The following is a 13,705-nucleotide window of genomic DNA, read 5'->3' on the forward strand; positions in this document are numbered from 1 at the left end:
CCTCCAGCCCTCCGGCCATCCTTCCTGCCACACCGGAATGAGCCAATGTGTTTGATCAAATCAGCCCCCTGCTTCAAGCCCTGCGGACTCCACCTTGTCGGCTGAATAAAAGACCCGCCCCGCCCCGCCCCTCCCCACCCCGCCTGGCACTCCAGCTGTCCGTCCTCTAGGTGGACAATGCCTTGGGCTGCGCCCCACCCCACCCCAGCTGGGTCAGACACTCCCCTCTCCCTCCGCTCCCTTGCTGTGCCTGGTCATAAAGCGGCTGGCGTTGGATTGGGATTCGGGGTGTTCCCCGGGATCCCCAGAGGAGAGAGGTCTCCAGGGACCAGGGGCTCCTGCCTCCTGCACCTCTGAACCCCAGCTCCTGCCAAGCAAGGGCTGTGTACACACCCATCCAGACATCGTAACGGCCATGTGTCAAGCCGCTGTGTCAGCCACACTCCCTGCTGCTGTGTCATCTCACCCACTCTAAAGACAGCACTGTTCGCCCATGAGAAATTGAAATTCATATATGTTAAGGGATTTGCCCAAAGTAAGCAGCAAATAGTCAAGAGGCCCAGTCCAGATTCCAGCTCAGGTGTGGCTCAAGTGGTCCAGTGAGTTCCTCTGGGGTCTGGGGGCAGAGGAACAAGTGAAAATGGCAGAAGCTGCAGGCCCCACGGTGGGGGTTTGAGGGGGTTATTGGAAACTAGAGGCCCGGTGCACGAAATTTGTGCACGGGTAGGTTCCTAGGCCTGGCCTGGGATCAGGGCCGAACAAGGTTCCCCACCTCCCGCCACCTCCATCCCTGGCTCCCTCAGCACCCTGCTACTGCCTCTGCCGCCATGTCCAGCCCTGCCCCCTGGTGGTCAGCACCTGTCACAGCGAGTGATCGAACTCCCGAGGGGACAGTTTGCATAGAGCCCTTTTATTATATAAGAGGCTACAGCTGGGAGCCATGGAAGGTTTTTGAGCAGGGAGTGTCATGATAGGATGTGTGTGTATACATATTTATAACATATATATTTTTCATCCTCACCTCAAGATATTTTTTCATTGATTTTTTAAAGAGAATGGGAGACAGAGGGAACACAGAGAGAAACATCCATGTGAAAGAAACACATCGATTGGTTACCTCCTGCATGTGCCCCGATCAAGGCCTGAGCCGGGGAGGAGCTTGCAACCAAGATACCTGTGCCCTTGACTAGAATCAAACCCGGGACCCTTTGGTCTGCAGGCTGATGCTCTATCCACTGAGCCAAACTGGCTAGGGCTGGTTTTTAGAGAACTCTGGCTATTGTGTCAAGAACGGATGTCAGAAAAGAAAAAAAAATTTTTTTTTAAAGAAAAAAATTAAAAAAAAAAAAAAAGAATGGTTGTCAGGAGCAAGATGGGAGGCCAGGACAGCGGTGTTGGCCCCAGGGCATGCAGAGGGGGCTCCTGGGAGAGGACTAGAAGCAAAGGCAGTGGTTCTCAACCTTTGCTTCTCATTATCTTCCCCAAGGAGACATTAACAAGGAATCAAGATAAAAATAATTAAGTCCTCAGTAAGATTGTCCAGTGCTACTGAACTTTGGAAGGCCACAAGCCATTATAACATCTAGATCTGTTTCTCCCCGAGAGAAAGTCTTAACCCCCAGAGGTCACTGTTCTCCAGAGAAGCACCGCCAATGTGGCTCCAGCCAGAGCCCCAGGTTCAAGGCCCAGGAGGCGCTGATGTGTCAGTGAGCCCAAAGGCGGGAAATAAAGACAAGGATCCAGGCCCAGTCAGACGGGCCACAGGCAGGCAGCAGGCGCTCCACCTCTCTCTCTCTTTAAATCTTTATTATTGAAAGTATTACAAGGAGGCCCTCCTTTCCTATTTAGGCCCTTTTGTTCTGTGCAGGCCTTCAACTGACTGGACGAAGCCCGCCCACATGGATGGGGGCCATCTCTTCGGTCTAGGATACAAGTGCCTGTCTCATCAGAGCCACCGCACAGGAACTCCAGGCCGTTTGACCAAATGCCCAGGCTCCCTGTGAGCCCGTCCGCTTGTCGCAGTTACTCCCACCGGGGAGAATGCCGGCTCCAGGATCGAGACGGATGCTGTGAGCAGAAGCCAGAGCCCAGTCTGCGGGAGTGCCCGGGGGGGCCCAGGGAAGGTGTGGAATGGAGCATCAGCCTGTGGACCAAAGAGTCCCAGGTTTGATTCAGGTCAAGGGCATGAACCTCAGTTGCCCAGGCCCTTGGTCAGCACACATGCAGGAGGCAACCAGTTGGTGTGTTTCTCTCACATCTGTTTCTCTTTCCCTCTCTCTCCCACTCTCCCTAAAACCCAATAGAAAAATATCCTGCCGAAACCAGTTTGGCTCAGTGGATAGAGCATCGGTCTGTGGACTGAGGGGGTCCCAGGTTCGATTCCGGTCAAGGGCATGTACATTGGTTGTGGGCACGTCCGCAGTGGGGGGTGTGCAGGAGGCAGCTGGTCGATGTTTCTCTCTCATCAACGTTTCTAGCTCTCTATCCCTGTTCCTTCCTCTCTGTGGAAAATCCATAAAATACATTTTTTTAAAATCCTCAGGTGAGGATTAACAGAGAACAAAGAAAGCCGCTCAGACCCGCTCTGGTCCCGGAAGGCTGTGGAGCGGGCTGCCAGAAAAGGCGGCGTAAGTTGGGAATTTCCGTAAAAGTGAAGTTTTATTACTTTCATGAACATGTTATTAGCCAAGATAAGAATGTGTACGAGTAACAAGACAATTGGACAAGGAAAACCAGGCCAGGGAGTGACCTCACAATGCGTAACCAGCGAGCATTACATAATAATGGCAGCCTCACCGACAGGCTTTCTGACCCCGGGGGCACTGAGTCTGAGTGGAGGAGCGGACACCTCTGCGCAGGCCACTTCCTCCCCGAAGCAGGGCCACCGCGGCACATGGTTAGATGCTCTGCAGACAAGGAAACAGCTGCGCCCAAACCAACTTATTCATCATCCTCGCCTCCCTGCTCTCCCTCCCCTTTCTTCTTGCCTTTTTAGCCGCATCAGCTCTCCTCAGCTCGCTGTGCGGCAGTGTCCTCTCCGCTCCTTCAGCAGCAGCCTTCCTCCCTAAGGCTGCTGTCACCCGTGGGGGCCGCCCGCCTGGGGTCCCACACCCCCAGCTGCTTGGCAATGTCCTGGTGGCAGGCGGGGCCCCTTTGACCGGGCGATGTTGGGAACGAAGCCAGCAGAGCCGCAGGCAGGCCGCCTCCTGGTGCCCGGCGCCCTGGGGTGTCCGTTGGTTTCCCTTTCGGAGGAATTTGGGTTTGCATTTCTCTCCCTTCAAGGCCTTGTCCTTTCTCCTGAGCAGACGGGCTCCCGCCTCTCCGAGCTTAGGAAACACCGAGAAACCGACTGGAGCCCCCGGGGCCGCTGCAGGTGCCCCTCCCGGCAGGTCTGCACCAAGAAAATGCACCGTGGCACTCTGCCTCCGGCTGCTCCTGTGCCCGCGTTCCCTGCCTTCTCAGCGGGCACAGTCACCCTGTGCCCGGCCACTCCCACCTGCCCAGGCACTGAACATTGTTTAAGTTAAAAAACAACTGAATCCTGGCCGGTGTGGTTCATTTGGTTGGAGCATCATCCCGTACACCAAAAGGTGTGGGTTCGATTCCCGGTCAGACCACATACCAACATGCACATGTGGTATACAAGTGGGATCAATGTTCTTCTCTCATACAATGTTTCTCTCATTCCCTTCCCCTTTCCCTAAGCAAAACAAAAGAAGAGCCAGCCCAAACTGGAATAGGACGATGGAAGGTGGTGAGGAAGAAGGCTGTGTGGCCGAGTTACCTGGTGTGTGAGGTGGAGCTAGAAGGCAGGTAAATGGCAGGTACAATAGCGCCTGTCAGTCACAGGCTGATCGAGGAACAACGTGCAGTTATGAGAATGGACACTTGTTTACTGATTTTAAAAAATATGTATATTATTGATCTCAGAGAGGAAGGGAAAGGGAGAGAAACATCAATGATGAGAGAGAATCACTGATCGGCTGATTCACGCACGCCCCCATGCTGGGGATCGAACCTGCAACCTGGGCATGTGCCCTGACAGGGAATTGAACCGTGACCTCCTGGTTCATAGGTCAGCGCTCAAACAAGCCAGGCTTGTTTACCGATCCGATATAATAAAAGGCTAATATGCAAATCAACCAAACAGCTGGTCGCTAGGAGCACACTGACCGTCACAGGGCAGGTGCTCCACGCCAGGAGCTGGGCTCAGAAGAGGGTGCCGGCTGGGCTAAGGGGGCCTAAGGGGGCTGAGGACCCCCCCAAGCTGAGTGCACCGGGCCTCCAGTTTACCCATAACAGCTCTATGATGATTTATGAAAAAACACGTTTAGGGATTTGGAGAGCTACTAAAGACTGACGGGGGGAGGGGGGCAGTTTTTAGAGTGCCGTCAGCGCTCAGGGTCCTAGGCGGAGAAGGAGGGCAGAGGGCACTCCTGGGGACTCTTTCGAGGCTGGGGACCAATAAGTGGAGCCTTGGGGCGAGGGTCCCAGAGAGATGGGATGAGTAAGCCCCTGAGCCTGAAGCTTTTCCGTCGAGTCATTGCCACATCCTCACACCGCAGGCAGGGGGGAACCAGGAGACACACTTTCTAGAAAGACCCTGGAGAGCAGAGCAGGGGCCCTGGCAGCTCATCTGGCTGCGAAGACGAGGTCACGGGCCAGGACTGGCCGGGGAAGCCCTTCGTGGCGATCCGATATAATGAAAGGCTAATAAATACGTGAAAGTGGGCGGGAGCACGTGAGAGGGTGCCTCCCGGGCACCACGCCGCCGCCCAGGCACCACGCCGCCGCCCACTTCCCCTGGCGGGGAGGAGAGCGGGCCTGTGCGCCCCGCAGAGGCCGCCGGGGCCCCTCCACCTGCTTATGCTGCAGTCCAGCTCTCAACCGACACTGACTGGGCTGGAGATAAAGAACAAAAGATGACAGAGACAAATGCATAGGCGAGACCTAAAGAGAATATTCTCAAAAGAAGACAGAAGGAAGGCCAAGAGGCACATGAAAACATGCTCAAAGTCACTAATTATCCGAGAGATGCAAATCAAAACAACAATGCGGCACCATCTCACACCTGTCAGAGTGGCCAACATCAACAAATCAACAAACGACAGGTGCTGGTGAGGTTGCGGAGAAAAAGGAACCCTCGTGCACTGCTGGTGGGAATGCAGACTGGTGCAGCCGCTGTGGAGAACAGTGTGGAGTTTCCTCAAAAAACTGAAAATGGAACTCCCATTTGACCCAGTAATCCCACTCCTAGGAATATATCCCAAGAAACTAGAAACACCAATCAGAAAGGATATATGCACCCCTATGTTCATAGCAGCACAAACTACAATAGCTAGGATTTGGAAACAGCCTAGGTGCCCATGAGCAGATGATTGGATCAAAAAACTATGGCACATCTACACAATGGAATACTATGCTGCCATAAAAAGAAGGAATTCTTATCATTTGCAGCAACCTGGATGGAATTGGAGAACATCATGCTGAGTGAAATAAGCCAGTCAATGAAAGAGAAACACCACATGAACTCACTCATTTATGGATAATAAAGAACATTATAAACTGATGAACCAAAAGACAGATATAAAGACAGTAAAGCAACAAGCAGATTGTCAAATTACAGCAGGGAGGGGAGGGAGATCTGGGGGAGATAAGAGATCAACTGAAGGACTTTTATACTTGCATATAAGTACAACCAATGGACACAAAACTTTGGGGAGAGAGGGTATGTATGGGAGCGGGGGAGGCAATGGTAAGATATGTACACATAATAATTTAATTTTTTTTAAAAAAAGCCTAAAAAAATGCATAGGCGAGTAACCTATTAGTCAGTAGACAAGGACTGTGAAACAGCTGCAACCTACATGTTCAAGAAAATAGAGGAAAAAAGAGATGAAAGGATGGGAAATTTCATTTGAGAATTGAGCTGTATAAGAAAATTAATTTGGTCCTGGCCAGGTCCCAGGTTCGATTCTGGCCAAGGGCACCTGCCTAGGTTGGGGGCTCAGTCCCCAGTGTGGGGCGTGCAGGAGGAAGCCAATTGATGATTCTCTCTCATCACTGATGTTTTTATCTCCCTATCTGAAATCAATTAAAAAATATAAAAAATAATAAAAGTGATGGTGTCTGAAACTACTCTTAAAAAAAGATTAGAATTCAGAAATAACAGAAATTAATAATCCAATAGATTTTAACAGATGATTGAACACAGCATGAGAGGATTGATAAATCAGAAAATAGTTCAATATAAAACTTTATAGCCTGGCCGGTGTGGCTCAGTGGTTGGGTATTGACCTATGAACCAGGAGGTCACGGTTCAATTCCCACAGTGCACATGCCTGGGCTGCAGGTTAAGTTCCCAGTCGGCAACCTCAGCAGTCTTATCTGCGCATGTGCGCCTCCAGACCCCTGTCCGCCACGCTTTCTCCGAGTCTCTGTGTGCCTTTCTCTCTGACAGTCCAGACTCCCCCCACGGGGTTTCGCCCAGAACTGGGGGTCAGTGCAGTCGAGGGCTTCCTTCCCTCTCCAGCCAGAGAATGCCAGCCAGGCACTCAGCCACCTTCCTCTCTGGCGCCTGTCTCCGTCTCAGTCCTTTGCAGCTCCTCAATTTCCGTGAACTTTTTTCCCCCCTGCTAGTTGTAAAATTTACACTCAACCAACTTTCCTGTGGTTATGGATAATGTCCGTTCTGTCTTTTAGCTGTAGGTTTTTTAAAATATATTTTATTGATTTTTTAGAGAGGGAGAGGGATAGTTAGAAACATCAATGAGAGAGAAACATCAATCAGCTGCCTCTTGCACACCCCCTACTGGGGATGTGCCCGCAACCAAGGTACATGGCCTTGACCAGAATCGAATCTGGGACCTTTCAGTCCGCAGGCCGACACTCTATCCACTGAGCCAAACCAGTTTTGGCATAGTTGTAGTTTTGAAATTGTTGTGCGAGGCAGCAGTTTATGTATTTACCTATGCCGCCATCTTGGTTTCTTCTTCTACCCACACTGACCTTGTTTTTGTCTGTCATATTTTTAAAAATCTTAATGTTTTATTTAATATATTCAAAATACCATTACTTAAACATGTAATCATTATAAATTATATTAAAATTATTAATCTTGTGGGTTTTTTCATCTCAAGTCTCCAGCATCCTGTGTATATTATACCTCCAAATTCTCTCCCTTTGGATTCACCATGTTTCTTTTTTTAAAACATATTTTTATTGATTTTTAGAGAGAGAAGGGAAAGGAAGAAATATTGATGTGAGAAATATCAATAGGTTGCCATCTGTATTACCCCCACTGGGCATTGAGTCTGCAACCCAGACACGTGCCCTGACAGGGAACTGAACCTGCCACCTCCTGGTGCATGGGTCCATGCTCAGCCATTAAGCCACACCCCTGGAATGTGGATTCACCATATTTCAAGTGCTGAACCACAAATGACCCATGGCAACCATATAATGCAACAATTGGCAAGTTTGTTTTTTTTTAACTTTAAAAACAATGTTAAAATATGTACATAGATGATAATGTAATTAAAATAAATAAATAAATAAAATAAATAAAAACTATTGAAACAAAATAAAAAATAAAAACATTATTTTATTTTATTTTTTAATATAACAAATCTTTATTGTTCAGATTATTACAGATGTTCTTTTTTCCCCTTCCATAGATCCCTTCCACCTGATTCCCCACCCCACCCCATGCTCTTACCCGCTGTCACATCCATAGGTGTAAGATTTTTGTCCAATCTCTTACCGCACCCCTCAGCCCCCCTTCCCCCTGAGAATTGTCAGTCCACTCCCTTTCTATGTCCCTGATTCTATTATATTCACCAGTCCATTCTGTTCTTCAGATTTTTTATTCACTTGATTTTCAGATTCACTTGTTGGTAGGTATGTATCTGATGTTTTCTTGTTCATAGTTTTTACCTTTACCTTTTTCTTCTTCCTTTTCTTAAAGAATACCCTTCAGCATGTCATGTAATACTGGTTTGGTGGTGATGAACTCCTTACGCTTTTTCTTGTCTGTGAAGCTCTTTATCTGACCTTCAATTCTGAACGATAGCTTTGCTGAGTAGAGTAATGTTGGTTGTAGGTTCTTGTTGCTCATAATTTTGAATATTTCTTGCCACTCGCTTCTGGCCTGCATACTTTCTGTTGAGATATCAGCTGGAAGTCATATGGGTACTCCCTTGTAGGTAACTGTTTTTCTCTTGCTGCTTTCAAGATTCTTTGTCTTTTGCCCTTGGCATTTTAATTATGATGTGTCTTGGTGTGGTCCTCTTTGGATTCCTCTTGTTTGGGGTTCTGTGTGCTTCCTGGACTTGTAAGTCTATTTCTGGGAAAGTTTTCTGTAATATATCAATAATATTTCTTTCAATAGGCCTTCAATATCCTGCTCTCTCTCTTCTTCTGACACCCCAAAAATCCAGATGTTGGTACGCTTGAAGCCGTCCCAGAGGCTCCTTACACTGTCCTCACACTTTTGGATTCTTTTTTTTTTTTTTTTTTTTCTGCCTCTATGGTTGGATGTTTTTTGTTTCCTCATATTCCAGATCTTTGGATTGACTCTTGGGGTATGCTGATCTACAGTTGAGTTTCTGTATATTCTTTATTTTAGATAGTGAATGCTTAATTTCTGACCGGTCCTTTTCCATTTATTTATTTAATTTTATTTATTTATTTATTTATTTATTTATTTATTTATTTTTGGTATTCTCATTTAGGTCCTTGAAGGTCTCCTCAAGTTTCTCGGTGGTTTTTAGAAGATTCTTGAGTAAGCTTATAAATGTGATTCTGAACTCTGTGTCGTCCAGTAGTTTACTTCCCTCCATCTCTCCCATTCGTGACATGCTTCTGTGTCCACATTTTGGTTGCCTCCCTGTGTTGATGGAGTGGCTTTGTGTGGTAGGTGACCTATGGGGCCAGTACCTCAGCTTCCCCAAACACCCGAGGTTGGCACACCCTTTGTGTGCCAAGTCTTGGTGTAGTTAAGCCTTGATTGCTGTTGGTACACTGGGAGGAATTGACCTCCAGGCCAATTGGCTGTGAGGACCCGCTGTGTCTATAATGGAAGAACTGCTGAGGTGGAGACACACTTATGGTGCAGGCCTTGTTTCAGTGGAGCTTTGGTGCTCACTGAGCCCGTCACCAGAATGTGTCACTTATGGGTGTGAGGAGTTGAAATCTGGTATCTCACACTGACCACTAGGTACACTGGCTTCTGGATCTCCAATGGGGTGTAGTTCAGCTACTGTCTGAGGCCACCCTGCAGGAGCGAAAGTGAGAACCACAGTCTTCTCTCCTTGCTTGGAGCTTGGAGGCTTTGGAGCTGTCTGCACCAGGTTGCAAGTTTGCTAGGTTAAACTACAATAGAGCAGGCCATTCATATGCAAAAGCCGCTGCTTGGAGTTTGTGTGTGTGTATAGATTGTGGGGGCAGTCTCAGGGCATCACTAGGCTAGGGCGTGGCAAACAGCAATGGCTACCAGTCAGCAGTCTCTGCCTCTCTGACTGCGTCTGGCACCTCACGCACCAGCACAGAAAACAATCACTTTTCTGTGCAGCTCTGCAAGCAAGCCACCGTCACTTTCCGACCCGATGGCAGACAGATAAGCTGCTCTCCAGAAACTGGATTTCAGAGATTGGGAGCTTGTCTCTCTTCAGGTTGAAGAAAGCAGCGCCCTCCGCCAGCCAGGATCCGCCACCAGCCTGTATCGTGCGTGCGTCCCCGTTCCTGTTTTTCAGCACTTGTGCCCTGAATGCTTCTTTCTCTTTCAGTCTAGTTGTAGCACTTCCTTTCAGCCAGCTTTCCTTTGGTTCTGGGTGATAGACATTTGTCTTTTAGTTGTAGTTTAGAAACTGTTGTGCCCGGCACCAGTTTAGGTGTGTTTATCTAAGCTGCCATCTTGGATCTCCCTGGCAAGTTTTGTTGCCCTGGGCAGCGTGACTCAGTTGGTTAGAATAATGGTCGGCAAACCTCGGCTTGCAAGCCACATGCAGCTCTTTGGTCCTTTGAGTGTGGCTCTTTCACAAAATACATGTGGGCGCGCATGTACTGTGCAATTGAAACTTTGTGGCCTATGAGCAGAAGCCAGTTTTTGGCTCTCAAAAAAAATGTTCAACTGCCGTACTGTTGATATTTGGCTCTGTTGACGCATGAGTTTGCTGACCACTGGATTAGGGCATCACCCCATGCACCAAAGGATAACAGCTTCTTCCCAGTCAGGGTACATACCCAAGTTGCATGTTCGATGCCTGGCTGGGGCATGTACGGGATTCAACCAATTCTCTCTCTCTCTCTCAAATCAATGAAAACATACTGGGTGAGGATTAAAAAAAAAAAAAAAAAAAAGGAATGAAGATAAAGTTGCATTTTTAGATTACCAAAAATAGTGAGAATCAATTGCCAATAAGAAATCACTAAAAGAAATTATTCTTTGGGCAGAAGAAACATTATTCCAGATGGGAGTAAAGGAATAAATACCAAACACATACTTGTCCTATCGTGTCTGTCTAGCTTTTTACTTAGCATCATGTTATCAAGGCTCATCCATGTTGTATTAGATTTTTTTTTTTATTATTACAATCCTGTTTTGTTTTGTTTTTTTAATTTTATTTGACTGCAGAGAGGGAAAGATAGAAACATCAATGATGAGAATCATTGATCAACTGCCTCCTGCATGCCCCTAACTGGGGACAGAACCCACAACCCAGGCATGTGTCCTTGACTGGAATTGAATCTGGGACCCTTCAGTCTTCAGGCCAATGCTCTACCCATTGAGCAAAACTGGCCAAATAAATAAATAAATATAAGAATACCAAAACAAAACAAACAAACAAAAAAACTGGCCAGGGCTTTTCTGTTTTTGAGACAGCCTTCCTACTGCGTGTGAAGTGGTATCTCTTTGTGGTTCTGATTTACATTTCACGCCTAATTGACGATGCTGAGTTCCTTTCATGTGCCTATTGGCCATTTGTACATTTTCTTTGGAGAAATACCTATTTCAGTCTTTTGCCACTTTTTAAACTAAGTTGTCTGATTGTTGTTGTTGAACTTCTGAAGCATTCTGTATGTTGTGGTTATTAGTCCCTCAGCAGAGAGATGGCTTACACACATTTTCTCTCTTCGATGGGCTGGTTCTCTCTTCAGAGTCCTAGCAGTGTCCTTTGATGCCCCAGTTTTTCATTTTAATGAAGAATTTATTTTTCCTTTTGTTGCCTTGTTTTATTATGTTAAGAAACCATTGGGAAACAGAGTGTGGAATCTCAGAGGGAAAGCAAGGGGAGGGTGGTTGTGTGGGAGGTGATCAACCAAGACCTTGTATGCATATATGCATAACCCATGGACAGATAATAGGATGGTGAAGGTCTGGGGTGGGGAGGCAAGGTGGTGGGGGTCAATGGGGGGAGGCAGAGGAGGGGGACATATGTAATACTTTCACCAATTAAAAATACAGCTGAAACTGATTTGGCTCAGTGGATAGAGCATCAGCCTGCGGACTCAAGGGTCCCGGGTTCAATTCTGGTCAAGGGCATGTACCTTGGTTGCGGGCACATCCTCAGTGGGGGGTGTGCAGGAGGCAGCTGGTCGATGTTTTTGACTCTCTATCCTTCTCCCTTCCTCTCTGTAAAAATAAATAAATAAATAAAATATATTAAAAAAAAAACCAACATTGGTATATCAGGAATATTTGCCTGTTTTCTCCTAAGAATTTTATAGTTTTAACTCTTAAATCTAGGTTTTTGATCTATTTTGCCTATGGCTTTAAGACCCAACTTCACTTGGGTCTTAAAGCCATAGGAAAAAATTGATTAAAATTTAGTATTTTAATATTATTGATTTGAGAGAAAGGGAGAAACATCAATGATGAGAACCATTGACTGGCTGCCTCCTGCACACCCCCACTGGGGATCAATCCCACAACCCTGGCATGTGCCCTGACTGGGAATTGAACTGTAACATCCTGGTTCATAGGTTGACACTCAACCATTGAGCTTTGTTGGCTGGGCCCAACTTCATTCTTAAACGTGTGCATATCCAATTTTCCAAGCACCATTTACTGGAGAGAACTTTCTTTCTCCATTGAGTGGTCTTAAAACCCTTGTGGAAATCATTTGACCATGGAGAAGAGGGTTTATTTCTGGGCTCTCACTCTCATTCCATTGATCTGGGATGAAGGCCTGTCTGTTCATCTTCAGGCTACCACCACAGTTTTTATTTTTTATTGATTTCAGAGGAAGGAAGAGGAATAGAGAGAAACATCAATGATGAGAAAGAATCACTGATCGGCTGCCTCTTGCACACTGGGGATTGAGCCTGCAACCCAGGCGTGTGCTATGACTGGGAATAGAATGGTGATCTCCTGGTTCATAGGTCAATGCTTAACCACTGAGCCAAGCCAGCTGGGGCCCTTTTCATATTATTGATGTGTATAAAAATACACTTGATTTGTGAGTTTGTACCCTCAACTTTGCTGAACTCCTTTGCAAGCTCTAACAGCTGTGTGTGTGTATTGTGGGTTCTTTAGGGTTTTTACATATAAGATCATGACTTCTACAAAGTTACTTTTCCTTTTCCACTTACAATTTGGATGACTCTCCTTTCTTCATTGCATCATTGCTCTGCTCAGAAACCGCAGCATTATTATGAATAGAGATGATAAAAGTGAGCCTCCTGGTCTGGCTCCTGACCTTCGGGGAGAAGCTTGCATTCTTTCGCCTTCAAGCACAGTAGCTACAGGCTTTACATAAAAGGCCTTTATTATGTTGAGGTACTTTCCTTCGATTCTTGGTCTGTTTCTATCATGAAAATTTGATTTTATCAAATGCTCTTTCTCCCGCAGCAGGGATCGATGGTCATGTTCTCCCCTCTACACTCTCCTCACCAGTGTGCTGGTGGATTTCCAGAGGCTGGGCCCGTCCTGCATCCCTGGGAGAAAGCCCTTGTGGTCACGGTGTGTAACTCCCTTACTGCTGCTGAATTCGGGGTGCTAGCAGTGTGCTGAGGCTCCTGGCTCAACATTCACAAGGTATGACTCTGCAGCTTCCCCTCTGCAGTTGTCTGTCTGTGCGGCTTCAGTATCCAGACAGCACTGGCTTCACAGAGTGCGTGAGGAAGTGTCCTGTCATCTCTAAATTCTTGGAAGAATGTGGAAGAGCAGTGTTCTCCTCTTCTGTGTGGTGACGTTTACCAGTGAGCCACCTGGTCCTGGGCTCTATTGCTTGGGGTTTCGAATAGTTTCAATGTCACATCTTGCAGGTCTACTCATTTCCTGTTTGTTCTGGAGTCAGCTGTGGTAGTTTGTTTCTAATAATTTATCCATTTCACCTAGATTACCCGATTTGTTGGCACACTTGTTTTTTTCATCTTCCTTATTTCTGTCAAGTTCAATCATGCCTTCTTTCACTGGTTTTAGTAATTTGAGTGTTCTCCTTTTTCCTTGGTCAATTTAGCTAAAGGTTTGTCAACTTTGTTGACCTTAAAGAAACTTGTCCTTGATTTTCTCTAGTTTCTTATCCTCAGTCTTTTATCCCTGCTTTAATCTCCCTCCCTCCCTCCCTTCCTCCCTCTGCCTCTGGGTTTGGTTATTCCTTTTCTAGTTCCTTAGGCACACCATTAGAACTGCTTTGATGTAGACATTTACGACTACAGCACTCTGGCACTGGTTTCATTGCTTCCCATACTTTGGTACGTTGCA

Source organism: Pipistrellus hanaki (genome assembly GCF_964339955.1).
Source record: "Pipistrellus hanaki genome assembly, chromosome: 1".
Classification (NCBI taxonomy): domain Eukaryota; kingdom Metazoa; phylum Chordata; class Mammalia; order Chiroptera; family Vespertilionidae; genus Pipistrellus; species Pipistrellus hanaki.